Source organism: Squalius cephalus, assembly GCF_949319135.1.
Source record: "Squalius cephalus genome assembly, chromosome: 17".
Classification (NCBI taxonomy): Eukaryota; Metazoa; Chordata; class Actinopteri; order Cypriniformes; family Leuciscidae; genus Squalius; species Squalius cephalus.
Window position 1 is genome coordinate 939,357 of NC_137138.1, and position 16,886 is coordinate 956,242.

Genomic DNA, 16,886 nt, shown 5'->3' on the forward strand with positions numbered 1-16,886 from the left:
TGTACTGTAGTGTAGTGTAGTGTAGCGTTGTGTACTGTATAGTGTAGTGTACTGTAGTGTGGTGCAGTGTAGTGTAGTGTTGTGTACTGTAGTGTAGTGTTCTGTAGTGTAGTGTAGTGTACTTTATAGTGTACTGTATAGTGTACTGTAGTGTAGTGTAGTGTACTGTAGTGTAGTGCAGTGTAGTGTAGCGTTGTGTACTGTATAGTGTAGTGTACTGTAGTGTGGTTCAGTGTAGTGTTGTGTACTATATAGTGTAGTGTACTGTAGTGTAGTGTAGTGTACTTTATAGTGTACTGTATAGTGTAGTGTAGTGTACTGTATAGTGTAGTGTAGCGTTGTGTACTGCAGTGTAGTTTAGTGTAGCGTTGTGTAGTTTAGTGGAATGTAGTGTAGTATAGTGGAGTGTTGTGTACTGTATAGTGTTCTTTAGGATAGTGTAGTATAGTGTAGTGAGTTGTAGTGTAGTATAGTGGAGTGTATAGTGGAGTAAGGTGTAGTGTAGTATAGTGTAGTTTAGTGTAGTGTAGTGTTGTATAGTGTAGTTTAGTGGAGTGTAGTGTAGTATAGTGGAGTGTATAGTGGAGTAAGGTGTAGTGTAGTATAGTGTAGTTAGTGGAGTGTAGTGTAGTATAGTGTAGTTTAGTGGAGTGTACTGTAGTATAGTGGAGTGTGTAGTTTAGTGGAGTGTAGTGTAGTATAGTAGAGTGTTGTGTAGTGTATAGTGGAGTGGAGTGTAGTGTAGTATAGTGTAGTGTAGTGTATAGTGGAGTGGAGTGTAGTGTAGTATAGTGTAGTGTAGTGTATAGTGTAGTGTAGTGTAGTGTATAGTGTAGTGGAGTGTAGTGTAGTATAGTGTAGTGTAGTGTATAGTGTAGTATAGTGTAGTGTAGTATAGTGGTGTGGAGTGTAGTGTAGTGTAGTGTAGTGTATAGTGTAGTGGAGTGTAGTGTAGTATAGTGTAGTGTAGTGTATAGTGTAGTATAGTGTAGTGTAATATAGTGGTGTGGAGTGGAGTGTAGTATAGTGGAGTGTTGTATATAGTGTAGTGTATAGTGGAGTGGAATATAGTATAGTGTAGTATAGTGTAGTGTAGTATAGTGGTGTGGAGTGGAGTGCAGTGTAGTATAGTGTAGTGTAGTGTAGTGTAGTATAGTGTAGTGTATAGTGTAGTATAGTGTAGTGTAGTATAGTGGTGTGGAGTGTAGTGTAGTGTAGTATAGTGGAGTGTTGTATATAGTGGAGTGTATAGTGGAGTGGAGTATAGTGTAGTGTAGTGTATAGTGGAGTGGGGTATAGTATAGTGTAGTGTAGTATAGTGGAGTGTAGTGTATAGTGTAGTATAGGGTAGTGTAGTATAGTGGTGTGGAGTGGAGTGGAGTATAGTGGAGTGTTGTATATAGTGGAGTGTATAGTGGAGTGTAGTGTATAGTGGAGTGTATAGTATAGTGTAGTATAGTGTAGTGTATAGTGGAGTGTAGTGTAGTATAGTGTAGTATAGTGTAGTGTAGTGTAGTGTATAGTGGAGTGGAGTATAGTATAGTGTAGTGTAGTACAGTGTAGTGGAGTGTATAGTGGAGTGGAGTATAGTATAGTGTAGTATAGTGTAGTGTATAGTGGAGAGGAGTATAGTGTTGTATAGTGTAGTGTAGTGTAGTGTAGTGTATAGTGGAGTGGGTATATTATAGTGTAGTGTAGTATATAGTGGAATATAGTATAGTGTAGTGTAGTGTAGTGTAGTATAGTGGAGTGTAGTATATAGTGTAGTGTAGTGTAGTATAGTGGAGTGTAGTATATAGTGTAGTGTAGTGTAGTGTAGTATAGTGTAGTGTAGTGTAGTGTAGTGTAGTGTACTGTAGTGTAGTGTAGTGTACTGTAGTGTAGTGTAGTGTATAGTGGAGTGGAGTATAGTGTAGTGTAGTGTAGCGTAGTGGAGTGTAGTGCAGTGTAGTGTAGTGTAGTATAGTGTAGTGTACTGTACTGTAGTGTAGTGTAGTGTACTGTAGTGTAGTGTAGTGTATAGTGGAGTGGAGTATAGTGTAGTGTAGTGTTGTATAGTGTAGTGGAGTGGAGTGTAGTGTATAGTGGAGTGGAGTGTAGTATAGTGTAGTGTAGTGTAGTATAGTGGAGTGTAGTATATAGTGTAGTGTAGTGTAGTATAGTGGAGTGTAGTATATAGTGTAGTGTAGTGTAGTGTAGTATAGTGTAGTGTAGTGTAGTGTAGTATAGTGTAGTGTAGCGTAGTGGAGTGTAGTGCAGTGTAGTGTAGTGTAGTATAGTGTAGTGTAGTGTAGTGTACTGTAGTGTAGTGTAGTGTATAGTGGAGTGGAGTATAGTGTAGTGTAGTGTTGTATAGTGTAGTGGAGTGTAGTGTAGTGTATAGTGGAGTGGAGTATAGTATAGTGTAGTATAGTGTAGTGTAGTGTAGTATAGTGTAGTGTAGTGTAGTGTAGTATAGTGTAGTGTAGCGTAGTGGAGTGTAGTGCAGTGTACTGTAGTGTAGTGTAGTGTATAGTGGAGTGGAGTATAGTGTAGTGTAGTGTTGTATAGTGTAGTGGAGTGTAGTGTAGTGTATAGTGGAGTATAGTATAGTATAGTGTAGTGTAGTATATAGTGGAATATAGTATAGTGTAGTGTAGTATAGTGGAGTGTAGTATATAGTGTAGTGTAGTGGAGTGTAGTATAGTGGAGTGTTGTATATAGTGTAGTGTATAGTGTAGTGTAGTGTAGTATAGTGTAGTGTAGTATAGTATAGTATAGTATAGTATAGTGTAGTGTAGTATAGTGTAGTGGAGTGTAGTGTAGTGTAGTATAGTGTAGTGTAGTATAGTGTAGTGTAATATAGTGTAGTGTGTAGTGTAGTGTAGTATAGTGTAGTGTAGTGCAGTGTAGTGTAGTGTAGTGTAGTGTAGTGTAGTGTAGCGTAGCGTAGTGGAGTGTAGTGCAGTGTAGTGTAGTGTAGTGTACTGTAGTGTAGTGTAGTGTAGTGTAGTATAGTGTAGTGTAGTATAGTGTAGTGTAGTGTAGTATAGTGTAGTGTAATATAGTGTAGTGTGTAGTGGAGTGTAGTATAGTGGAGTATAGTATAGTGTAGTGTACTGTAGTGTAGTGTAGTGTACTGTAGTGTAGTGTAGTGTATAGTGGAGTGGAGTATAGTGTAGTGTAGTGTTGTATAGTGTAGTGGAGTGTAGTGTAGTGTATAGTGGAGTATAGTATAGTATAGTGTAGTGTAGTATATAGTGGAATATAGTATAGTGTAGTGTAGTATAGTGGAGTGTAGTATATAGTGTAGTGTAGTGGAGTGTAGTATAGTGGAGTGTTGTATATAGTGTAGTGTATAGTGTAGTGTAGTGTAGTATAGTGTAGTGTAGTATAGTATAGTATAGTGTAGTATAGTGTAGTGTAGTATAGTGTAGTGGAGTGTAGTGTAGTGTAGTATAGTGTAGTGTAGTGTAGTATAGTGTAGTGTAATATAGTGTAGTGTGTAGTGTAGTGTAGTATAGTGTAGTGTAGCGTAGCGTAGTGGAGTGTAGTGCAGTGTAGTGTAGTGTAGTGTAGTGTAGTGTAGTGTAGTGTAGTGTAGCGTAGCGTAGTGGAGTGTAGTGCAGTGTAGTGTAGTGTAGTATAGTGTAGTGTACTGTAGTGTAGTGTAGTGTAGTGTAGTATAGTGTAGTGTAGTATAGTGTAGTGTAGTGTAGTATAGTGTAGTGTAATATAGTGTAGTGTGTAGTGTAGTGTAGTATAGTGTAGTGTAGTGCAGTGCAGTGTAGTGTAGTGTAGTGTAGTGTACTGTACTGTAGTGTAGTGTAGTGTAGTATAGTGTAGTGTAGTGTACTGTAGTGTAGTGTAGTGCAGTGTAGTGTAGTGTAGTGTAGTGTAGTATAGTGTAGTGTAGTGTAGTGTAGTATAGTGTAGTGGAGCGTAGTGTAGTGTAGTATAGTGTAGTGTAGTGTAGTGTAGTAGAGTATAGTGTAGTGTGTAGTATAGTGTAGTGTAGTGCAGTGTAGTGTAGTGTAGTGTAGTATACTGTAGTGTAGTGTAGTGTACTGTAGTGTACTGTAGTGTAGTGTAGTGTGGTGTAGTGTAGTGTAGTGTAGTGTAGTGCAGTGTAGTGTAGTATAGTATAGTGTAGTGTAGTATAGTGTAGTGTAGTGTAGTGTAGTATAGTGTAGTGTAGCGTAGTGGAGTGTAGTGCAGTGTAGTGTAGTGTAGTGTACTGTAGTGTAGTGTAGTGTACTGTAGTGTAGTGTACTGTAGTGTAGTGTAGTGTACTGTAGTGTAGTGTAGTGTAGTGTAGTGTACTGTAGTGTAGTGTAGTGTACTGTAGTGTAGTGTAGTGTACTGTAGTGTAGTGTAGTGTAGTGTAGTGTACTGTAGTGTAGTGTAGTATAGTGTACTGTAGTGTAGTGTAGTGTAATGTAGTGTAGTGTAGTGTAGTGTAGTGTACTGTAGTGTAGTGTAGTGTACTGTACTGTAGTGTAGTGTAGTGTAGTGTAGTGTAGTGTACTGTAGTGTAGTGTAGTGTAGCGTACTGTAGTGTAATATAGTGTAGTGTGTAGTGTAGTGTAGTATAGTATAGTGTAGTGTAGTGTAGTGTAGTGTAATATAGTGTAGTGTGTAGTGTGTAGTGTAGTGTAGTATAGTATAGTGTAGTGTAGTGTAGTATAGTGGCGTGTAGTGGAGTGTATAGTAGAGTAAGGTTTAGTGTAGTGTAGTGTAGTATAGTGTAGTATAGTGTAGTGTGTAGTATAGTATAGTATAGTATAGTGTAGTGTAGTGTAGTATAGTATAGTGTAGTGTATAGTGTAGTATAGTGTAGTGTGTAGTGTAGTGTGTAGTGTAGTGTATAGTGTGCAGTATAGTATAGTGTAGTGTGTAGTATAGTATAGTGTAGTGTGTAGTATAGTATAGTATAGTATAGTGTATAGTAGAGTAAGGTTTAGTGTAGTATAGTGTAGTATAGTGTAGTGTATAGTGTAGTGTAGTGTAGTGTGTAGTGTAGTGTAGTGTGTAGTGTAGTGTATAGTGTGCAGTATAGTATAGTGTAGTGTAGTGTAGTATAGTATAGTGTAGTGTGTAGTATAGTATAGTGTAGTATAGTGTAGTGTGTAGTATAGTATAGTGTAGTGTGTAGTATAGTATAGTGTAGTGTGTAGTATAGTATAGTGTAGTGTGTAGTATAGTATAGTATAGTATAGTGTAGTGTGTAGTATAGTATAGTGTAGTGTGTAGTATAGTATAGTGTAGTGTGTAGTATAGTATAGTGTAGTGTGTAGTATAGTATAGTATAGTATAGTGTATAGTAGAGTAAGGTTTAGTGTAGTATAGTGTAGTATAGTATAGTGTAGTGTAGTGTATAGTGTGTAGTATAGTGTGTAGTGTAGTGTGTAGTATAGTATAGTGTAGTGTATAGTAGAGTAAGGTTTAGTGTAGTATAGTATAGTGTAGTATAGTGTAGTGTAGTGTAGTATAGTATAGTGTAGTGTGTAGTATAGTATAGTGTAGTATAGTGTAGTGTAGTGTAGTATAGTATAGTGTAGTGTGTAGTATAGTATAGTGTAGTATAGTGTAGTGTAGTGTAGTATAGTATAGTGTAGTGTGTAGTATAGTATAGTATAGTGTAGTGTAGTGTGTAGTATAGTGTAGTGTGTAATATAGTATAGTGTAGTGTAGTGTATAGTGTGTAGTGTAGTGTAGTATAGTGTAGTATAGTGTAGTGTGTAGTATAGTGTAGTGTAGTGTATAGTGTGTAGTGTAGTGTAGTATAGTGTAGTATAGTGTAGTGTGTAGTATAGTGTAGTATAGTATAGTGTATAGTAGAGTAAGGTTTAGTGTTATCTTTGTCTTTTCCATATGAGAGAATATATGGATTTTCGATATCTCATAATAACTCTGAAAGTTTGATTTCTCTGCACAGATGAATCCAACCGTTAGTCTTTATTTGCTTTTGAGATTGTGTACTTGAGATTATTAAACTATTTAAAGGAATAGTTCAGACAAAAATGATCATTCTGTCATCATTTATCCCTCCGCGTCTTTCAAGCCTCTCAGCCTCACTTCATTCAGAGGAACACAAAAGAAACTCTTCAGAAATGTTGCAGTGTTTTGGTTGTTCAGTGTTCAAAAACAATTGAAACATTCTTCAAAATATTGTTCGGCAGAATAAACCAAAGCATAAAAGTTTAACACTGATACTCTTCTCCATGACAGCTCTGGAATCTCATTAGTTTTCATGCTTTTGTTTTAAAAGTAAAGGACAAAAAATGCATCATGCCATTGGTAGATGTGTTTCTCTCGTGACCAATCACGGCCGTCCATGTTTGCATATGCAGAAACGAGACTGGAGTGCTTGAAGAAGATCTGGGTTTGGAGATATCTCTACGTAAAGGAAAGCGTGACCTCGTTGAGTGAAGCATCTCCTAGAGTTTCATCCATCATCATTAGATAAAACGTTCCCACGCCTGAGGCCGGCAATTAGTGAAGCTCAGGACGGATGAAATATGTCTCTTTAAATAATGCAGAGCTGAGATTGTGTCGAAGACTCGCCGTGTGAGTGTAAAGCAGCGTTTTTAATCGCAAGACATTTATTTGATGCGTTGCTGTGCAGATATGAGACTCGCATTGTGGTTTTACATGAAGCACGCATGTGGATCTGATCAAATACACTGAAATATCATTTTTTGAGAGTTATTGGAGTACATTTTACATTTTAAGTACAATTTCCAAAGCTTAATGTGATTTCATTGCACTTATTTGTGATATTTACTAGCAATTTCGGTAACACTTTACAATAAGGTTCATTAGTTAGTGTATTAACTAACATGAACTAGCCATGAGCAACACATTTGCTACAGTATTTATTAATCTTTCTTAAAGGTGCATTAAGCAAGATTCTGAGTTTTTGCAGAACTATGCCCCCTCTGGCGGCAAGCGAAACTGCAGCCAGAGATGTGCACGCTCACTAGACAAAAGTTTTCTTTTTTTATCTTACGTGGAGTTTGCGTTGGTGTTTGAAATGAACTACAAGCAGGTCTCTTACAATCCATCTTCTACGGAGAATGGCGGCGAATACACAAACCTGCCAGGCATAGCTATGTGAGCGTGCCGTGAACGCGCATGACGTCACGCCCAGTCTAAAATTCCGGCCCGAATCCCTCTTATTTATTTTACTTTACAGGATTATAGAGACAATCTCAGTGATCAGAGAAGGGCTCATTCAGCCCATCAGGCAATTGTTTAAGCATGTATGGGTTAGAAAACGGGTATTTTTAACATGAAAAGTTGCTTAATGCACCTTTAATGTTAGTTAATAAAAACACACATTGTTCATGTTAGTGCATTAACTAATGCTAACAAATACAACCTGTGATTTTAATAACGTATTAGTAAATGTTGAAATTAATATCAACTAAGAAGATTTATAAATGCTATTGTTCATTCTTAGTTCATGTTAACTAATGAACCTTATTGTAAAGTATTACTGCAAATGAAGTTGATTATTGATATTTTCCAGTGTTGCTCCAAAGGCTAATGGCGCTTCACTCCGGCATTAACTGAAATGTTCCTCCTGTAAGTTGTGAGAGTTCATCAGGAGATGTTTGTCTCTCGACGGCAGACTCAGTTTGAGACTGGAGATTCTGGTGCTGATATTAAAGAGATCTCCTGTGTGATTAAGAGGATCGTGCTGGTGTTAGTTTTGCTTTCGCTGGAGGAAGCTGTGTAGTGTTTGCTCTCATGTGTGAACGCAAGTCAAGTCAAGTCTCCTTTATTTATACAGCGCTTTTACCATTATAGATCGTTTCAGAGCAGCTTTACAGATTAACAGGAGAATAATGCAGTAAAGTTTGTTTCCAGAAGACAATAGCGTCTCAGTCCAGCTTAAAGGAGAACTCCGGTCAATTTTAACATTGAGCTCATTTTTTTGTACATTTGGAGTGCTGTCAGTACAGAGAACAACGACAGAAATCGGTGTTGCCTACACCGTGTTATCCTCTTTTTAAAATTTGCACCCTGTTGACTTCAATGGGGCAAGTACTAAACCTGCTTTTAGCCTCTTAACATCCTTGATGTGTCATTACAAGTGCACAGGTCATGTGAGTGATTCCTTCAGAGTGAACACGGTGAATCTGACTGCAGTAGATGTGAAAGAAATGTATAAAAATGATGTTATTTAAGCCAGCGCAAATACCTGTATTTACATCCTGTTTTCGGTTGAAGTCCAAAGTAGTCGATTGTCGAGTTCACGTGCGTGATCATAGGTAACTAAACCAATGCGCGTGAACTCGGCAATCGACTACTGTGGCCTTCGACCGAAAACAGGATGTAAACACAGGTATTTGCGCTGGCTTAAATAACATCATTTTTATTCATATCTTTCACATCTACTGCAGTCAGATTCACCGTGTTCACTCTGAAGGAATCACTCACATGACCTGTGCACTTGTAATGACACATCAAGGATGTTAAGAGGCTAAAAGCAGGTTTAAGACTTGCCCCATTGAAGTCAACAGGGTGCAAATTTTAAAAAGAGGATAACACGGTGTAGGCAACACCGATTTCTGTCGTTGTTCTCTGTACTGACAGCACTCCAAATGTACAAAAGAATTAGCTCAATGTTAAAATTGACCGGAGTTCTCCTTTAAGGAAGTTCAGTGATGCTTCATTTCTGTTGTAAAAAAGTCATTAATTTAGTTAATTTATATATATATAGCCGCTCTGGAGAAAGTCCAGCTCAGTTCAGTTCTCATATAATGGTGTCAGTGCAGGAGAGCAATAATAGTGTTGAATATTAAATTAAAAGACAAAAGCCAAAGGCGACAGGAGCCAAAACTCCATCAGTGACAGAATGGAGGAAACCCTCGTGAGAAACCAGACTTATGATTATGATTATGATTCAGGCATTACAGGTCAGAGGTCATATTAGATCAGAACATTCTGTGTGAATGCATGTGTGTGTGAAAGGCCAGCAGGGTTTGAGAGTCAGGAAGATCTGCTGCCGATGCCTTGAGGAGCACAAAATGGTGGATGACCAGTGTCAGCATTAGCCTTGGCGCGCGCGCGAGTGAAATGGAGTCGCTAGCGCTGATGCGGGAGATCATTCAGTCAGGAGCAGTGGAGCGAGGAGACTCCTCGACCACAGCACTTCCTCAGATGAGCATCAGTGTGTTCCTACGCTCTGGGAACACTCCGGGGCTTTGCTGAATTCATATTTATTGAACCCACAGCAATTAAAAAAAAAAAAAATTGTATGGATTGTTCCCTTTTTTAAATCCATAGATGGGATTTCATTGATATTTTGATCATTGAACTAGGAAAGTTCTTCCATTTTTAGAAATATTCATCACTTTATTCTGATCATTAGATTATTGCTGAAATGTATGGACAATATGTGGGATTATTAAAGCTGGTGGAAAAGTTGTATGAGAACAAAACATTTTGCTGTGCTGTGAAAATAATACTTGTAGATTTGATGATGTTTTCGGTTCTTCTCTCGGTTCTTGGTTAGAGAAGTAAGAGTTCAGCGCTGTCGAGTGGTTGAAGTTGCAACTATCTTTTTAAATACTTCAATATTAAAGTTAGCACAGGGCTAAAGTCTTCATAAAAACATTTGTTTTAGGGCATAGAGATTATATTTTTATACTCGAGCATATCATTTTAGCGAATTGCATACATAAATGTGTCTACTTTGTGTGCATCTTTGCCATTGTTACGCCAGAGTGACTCACTGAATCATCCAGTCAACCGATTCGTTCAAAACACTGATTCATTTAGGAATTAAGCAACTGAATCATTAAATCATTCATTGAGTCAATTTGTTCAAAAACACTGATTCATTGAGATACGAAACAAGTGGCTGTCATCATGAGTGAGTCATTGAATCACTCATTCAAACTCAGAAAGGAAACAACTGACAGTCTTTATGAATGATTCACTGAATCATTAAAACTGAGGCTGTATAGTAGGTGAAAAACAGAATAAGCAAACAAGTTCTCTGCCAAATACTGACGTGCACATATGATGGACACTTTACTATCCCATGAGGCGACGGGAGAGGACTTAGGAAGCGATGCCACTGAAGCTGGCAATGTATGCTGTACAAATGTCCGGATTACATTCATACTACGTACTTTTTTAACAGTTGTGAAGTAATTACTTATTCAAAATAAGTACCTCTTCAAGAGTATGTGTTGTTGTTGTATTGTTTGTTGAGCCTTTGTCTAAAGACAATTTTGTACCCCTGTGGGGATAAACAATTAAGTTTTGATTTGAATTGAATTGAATTGAGAGTTTGCGCTTTTGGACGCAGCCTGATTCTTTCGGAATGAGTCATTGAATCATTTAGATTCAATGACTCACTCTGATTCATTCAGTATGAGTCATTGAATCTTAATGGATGAGTTTTTGAATCATTTATTTGAACGATTTGTTCAAAATGGATTTTTTCAGAAAAGAAAAAAGCGTCATTGAGTCATTATGAACGAGTCATTCAGGAACAAAAATCAGTGGGCTGTCATTGAGTGTCTCATTGAATCTGATTTGTTCAATTCAGAGATGATTCAAAATCACCAATTGCTTCAGAATCGAGACAATCTGTAATATGTCTAAAACATTAGTCACTCAGTATCAGCTTGTTCATTGAGATGTTGTATAAAAGCTGTTTTCTGGATCGTCTTGCTCGTGTGTTATTGCTTGTATGTCAGGCTAGTGTTACTGTGTGTTTGATAAGGGATAGTGTGTCTCGGGGGAAGCGCAGGGAGAGCTCGGTTGTCACTCTCCTTCTGTTCTTCATGGCCGGTTGAGAACGAGAATAACACTGGTGTTTTTTGCAGAAGAGGTTAGCGGGTCTTAAATCTGCTCTTGGGAACGGCTTGTGTTGGATGCGTCTCAGAAGCTTCATGTAGGTTTGTTAATGGCTGACCTATTTCTGCTGCCATATGCTTCCTGGAAGGGATTTGCTTTGAAACATAAAAGCCAATGATTTGGATGGAGGAAGAAGATTATGAGCACATCAGTCCAGAAGATCTCACATCTGTTGATATGATCGTTGGGAAATAGTCAGCGTTATGTGAAGCTTTTAATGTTGTTTATACGTCTATGTGGTGTTTTTAGTATACAAAGCATGTGTAAGTTCATAAGTCGACAGTATTTCCTCCTTAAAACTGCAGTGAACCAAAGACAGTCTCAAAAACACGCTTTGAAATCGCTGGTGTTTCTGACGTCACAAACTACCTTGTAACCAATCAGATCAACGTGTGATCGTCAACCAGTGGATCTCTGAGCTGAGTGAGTGAGTGAGTGGAGGCGGGGCTCAACACGGTTTGAAATCGCTGGTGTTTCTGACGGCACAAACTACCTTGTAACCAATCAGATCAACGTGTGATCGTCAACCAGTGGATCTCTGAGCTGAGTGAGTGAGTGGAGGCGGGGCTCATTTGCATATTCATAGAACCACGCATACTTAATGAGGAAAGGGTGTCGAGTTACATTCACGATATTTTTTAAGGCGAGGAAAAACGCTTAAATATGTCATTTTGATGATCAAACATGAGTTTTAAGGAGTAAAATTATTAAGCATAATCTATATTTGCGATGCATCCAAACACGAATGTCGAGTATATTGTTTTTACGCTTATTGTTCTCGACTATAAATGCTCTTGCAATCGATGTTTTAATTGAAAAGCATGAACATAATTTGCAATTATTCTAATTGATATTGGGAATGCAACCTTTGAGAGAAGCTTTCATACTGAAGAGAGTGTTATGCATGATAAATATAAATGAAAGGCTCTTTTTTTTTTAGACCTGATGTTGAAACGGTTGGAGAGACCAGTAACGTGTCACTCTCAGTCCAGTTTATCCGGAAACTCCAGTGAGAACAGGAACCAGTTTGCGTTCGGTCTCTGATCTCATCGGCCAGATCTTCAGTGCAAACTGAGCTTTATCATGAGAATCATCTGAGACTTCCCCATTCACCAGACGCCGCATGACCGAGCGCTTTGAGGAACTAGAGGTTTGCAGAGCTCGGCTTCTTCTGCTGTAATGGAGAACATGTGTTTGAGATGTGTGTGTTTTTGCTCGGCACGTATGAAACTGAATGTCTGGCTGAGTTTCCTCTTCTTCTCTGGCCTCTCATGATCTCAAGCTTTGTGTGACACCATCAGCGTTCAGAGAGGCTCAAGAGTGCTGGTGGGTTTGTTCAAACCCTCAGTCCAGGGTTATTTTGGTCGCTTGCGTAACCTTAAGGGCACCGTTCCCAATTCAACCAGAAATAACTCTCAAAGCATGCTTCAGGAAGTCTTCTTCAGGAAACTGGTCAGCATGTGACATTAGTGGAGCAGAACCGTGATCTCAGAAGAAAAGAGTTCACAGAACCTTCCATCATTGCAATCGTTTAAAACGTTTCTCCTTATAAAGCCTTTTTGGCTTAAAGTGTTCTTTAAAAATTGAGTCAAGAACCGTAGAGTTTACGTTTTTTCCCCACACTTTCATTTCTCGAAGTGCTTTCAGTTCTGCAATAATCTGCTTTAAAGTCCCCCCGTGGAGAAAATCCAGCTTCTAATGTTGTTTATACGTCTATTTGGTGTTTTTAGTGTACAGACCATGTGTAAGTTCATAAGTCGACAGCATTGCTGAGTATTTCCTCCTTAAAACTGCAGTGAACCAAAGACAGTCTCAAACACACGCTTTGAAATCGCTGGTGTTTCTGACGTCACAAACTACCTTGTAACCAATCAGATCAACGTGTGATCGCCAACCAGTGGATCTCTGAGCTGAGTGAGTGAGTGGAGGCGGGGCTCATTTGCATATTCATAGAACCACACATACTTAATGAGGAAAGGGTGTCGAGTTACATTCACGATATTTTTTAAGGCATTTTTCGAGGATAAACGCTTAAATATGTCAGTTTGATGATCAAAGATGAGTTTTATGGGATAAGATTATTGACTACAGTCGGACTTTAAAGAGATACTCCACTTTTTTTGGAAATAGGCTAATTTTACAACTGCCCCAGAGTTAAACAGTTGAGTTTTACCATTTTCAAATCCATTCAGCCGAGTTTCTGATATTTAGAAGAATATCAGTAACCAGACAGTTTCTGGTCTCATTGACTTCCATAGTATATATTTTTTCCTACTATGGAAGTCAATGAGACCAGAAACTGTCTGGTTACTGATATTCTTCTAAATATCAGAAACTCGGCTGAATGGATTTGAAAATGGTAAAACTCAACTGTTTAACTCTGGGGCAGTTGTAAAATTAGCCTATTTCCAAAAAAAGTGGAGTATCTCTTTCAGTTTTCTGATGATAAATGGTGTCTCAAACGGCAGATTGTTGAGGAGAGCAGGTTTGCTAATATGCTACTTTATTTATAAAGATATATACAAACCAAATTGGTTTTCTGCTCCTCCTCTTAAGTTTTGTTTTAGGATCAACCTGGTATTGAAGCACCAGGACCGTAGACATCTCTAGTGACTCTTCCTGTGACGTTCATGTGGCAGAAATGTGTCGTGTGTTTTACATAACGTGTTCCATAACCTTATATAACCCGCTGAGATGCGTCCAAACCACACGCTGAAGATCCCGTTCCACCCGTCTGAGAACCTGATCTTCAGCTCCTCAGTCTCCAGACTGTGGAAAGACCAGAAACGTGTCGGTGGCGGAGTTGATACTCACTAAACCCTATGAAGGAAAAACTCGATGTCTCCAAGATCCCGACTGAAATATCTGCCGCTGTGCAGTCCATGTTCATTCTTAAAAGAAGTTTATTCTGCTCAGCAAGGCTGCGTTTTTTTAATCAAAAATACAGTTTATACAAAATACAAATTGTGAAATATTATTCCAATGTAAATCATCTGTTTTCTATGTGAATATACAGTAAAGTGTAATTATCAAAGCTGAATGTTCAGCATCATTACTCCAGTCTTCAGTGTCACATGATCCTTCACAAATCACTCTGATATGAGGATTTGATGCTCAAGAAACATTTATGATTATTATCAGTGTTGAAAACTGCTCATATTTTTGTGGAAATTGTGCTATATTACCATTCAAAAGTTTGGGATGAGAAAGATAAAAAATAACGAATTCCTCAAGGACGCATTCAACATTCAATTAATCAAATGTGACAGTAAAGACATTAATAATGTTACAAAAGATTATTTTTCAAATAAATGCTGTTCATTTGAACTTTCTATTCATCAAAGAATCCTGAAAAATAAAATGTATCACAATTTTCACAGAAATATGATTGATAATAATCAGAAATGTGTCAAAATCCTCATATTAGAGTGATTTGTGAAGGATCATGTGACACTGAAGACTGGAGTAATGATGCTGAACATTCAGATTTGATCACAGGAATAAATTACACTTATTCACATTCACACAACAGATGATTTACACTGGAATAATATCTCACAATTTTTACTGTATTTTGAGCACATAACTGCAGAAGAGACTCTTTCAGAAATATTTAAAAATATGAATTATTCCAAACTTGACCACTGGGGAACATAAGATGACACTTCAATGAAGCTCACACACATTCATCTGAGCTATGAAATAAACCAATGAGCAAATTAACAGTCCTCAAGCGGCTACATCACTTGTAACTATATCTATTTGTAATAATCCGGTTTAATGTTAATGCTAGATTCTGGTTTGGTTTTAACATGTTTTTCAGCCATCAGTTAACTTGCTCAATCAGTGCATCATTATTCGTCCATGAGCTGAGATGTTCCTGGTGAAACAGAATAATGAACGAGAACACTCTCTCTCTCTCTCTCTCTCTCTGTCTCTCTCTCTCTGTCTCTCTCTCTCTCTCTCTCTCTCTCTCTCTCTCTCTCTCTCTCTCTCTCTCTCTCTCTCTCTCTCTCTCTCTCTCTCTCTCTCTCTCTCTCTCTCTCTCTCTCTCTCTCTCTCTCTCGTGTGAGATGGTGGATCGACGGTTAAGGACAAAACCCCTGTACTTCTAATCAGCTTAATGTTGGATCATTAAGATTAAGCCTAATGTTAAGATTAATTCTTTGAGAGGGGGTGGGGGGGGGGGGGCAGCTGCGTTGGTGATTAACAAACGACCGTAGACTTTGGACTCCATGGAGTCGGACGTTTGCATTGGGATAGAAAGGTCTTGAAGGTGTCCGGGTTGCCGCTCCCGGGTTTTCCCAGGTCTTGGTTCTCACCCCAGGGCTGCAGATGTTTTCTGAGCTCTGAAAGAGGGAAGTTCAGGCATGCTTTGCATTTTTAGTCCCCCTTGTGAAGCTTTAGTTCCTCTAAGCTTGTTTTGAGGACATGAGAGTCCTTCTATCTCTGTCCTGTGTGTGTGGTTCACACAGAACGTGCTTTTTTGCATTGAGAAATGCAAGATGCAAAAATGTCCACCTGATGCAACTTAACTTAACTTATATATCCCCCTGTAGTCAATCATTTTATCCCTTAAAACTCATCTTTGATCACCAAACTGACATATTTAAGCATTTTTTCCTTGCAAAAATATCTTCATGCCTTAAAATATCTTGAATGTAACTCGACACCCTTACCTTATTTAGTATGCGCCGTTCTATGAATATGCAAATGAGCCAATGAGAATTATGAATTTACACAAGGTTTGTCTTAAAGCATATTAAAAACACCACATAGACACATAAACAACATTAAAACTTGATTTTAAGTTCAGTTGCTGCATTAAATTAAGTTAAACCAAACTGGCTGGTGAATCTTGCATATCTTAATAACATTGAAATTGTTTGCATGAGTTAAAATAATAGAAAAGCATCAGTTTCCGTGACTTATTGATCGTAGTCTGTACAGTGAGTGGGAAAAAGATGTGTTTTTAAAAGTTTAACTTCTTTTAGTCATGAAACGACATGTCAACTGAGTCTCATTAGAGTATAACTATTACTAGACTGTTAGGGTTCAGGTTATTCAATAAGTTGAATGTCTTGTCAAGCGTGAGACGCTGCAAAAGATAAAAGCGCAAGAGTCAAAGACATCTGTCTAGTGTGTGTTTACATGGAAAACCGATGGAAAACCAGCGCAATGGAGCGTCAACGTGTGAAAACTGGTGGAGCTTGCAACACCAAGATCATGGGTTCGATTCTTGACGCTTGGCACATGAGATGCTTCACATTTAAGACGGTTATGTATATCTTTTGCTTTAGTGTGCGAGTAGGAAACCTCTCCAGGGTTTCTTGGAACAAATGACCTGCAAGGTTTTAGGAACTGCTGAAAAGTAAGAAATTTTATAACTTAATAAAACCAATAAGTGGTTTGTCCCGAGAATATCTGTGCATTATTTCTAGGAGTTTGCAGGGAGGTTGTTGAAGCATCTTGGAGATGTTTCCACAAGAAAAAGATATAAATAACTATTGTTAAAATAATCAAAATAACCAAATAACCAAAGCTGCTAACCCTAACCATAACCCTAACTGGTTAACAGTTAACTGATTATGATGATTACTCAAATATGTAAACTGGGACAGTTTATCTCCATCACATATTTGAGGAATCATCATACATTAGGTCTCAATCGAAAGCTTAAATACTCACTTTTCATTGAAGCGGCTCAATTTTTGAGATGTTAACTTCAAATTTGCAACAAGATTTTCTAGCGATTCTAGAGGCCAAATTGTAATGTATAAATCAAATGTAATTTTGCTTTACAGTAAACTCCTGTAAGCGCTTTCACTTCTGAAATAATCTGCTGAGTGCCTCTTTAAAATGACCAGCCGTAGGTTTCTATTCCAGAGCGTTCATGAACCACAGCCATTTAAGTTCAGATCTATGATAATAAAGAGGGATTGACAAGTGTTTCTGTCTTCAGCGTTCTCCAGTCGCACGCCTACTGCAAATCAGTTTTGGGTGCCGGATGTAAAATGCAAAGTCTT

The 16,886-nt window shown here is 38.1% G+C and overlaps 1 long non-coding RNA gene across 1 annotated transcript in view; it reads right to left on the reverse strand.

The window, feature by feature from the left end:
* Positions 1–6,769: 6,769 nt before the first annotated feature.
* LOC307144490 overlaps positions 6,770–16,886 on the reverse strand; it is a 299,734-nt gene continuing 289,617 nt past the window's right edge. Inside the window, exon 3 of the long non-coding RNA XR_013818760.1 lies at positions 6,770–7,294. This is a non-coding gene — a long non-coding RNA (uncharacterized lncRNA). The remainder of the gene's footprint in view (positions 7,295–16,886) is intronic.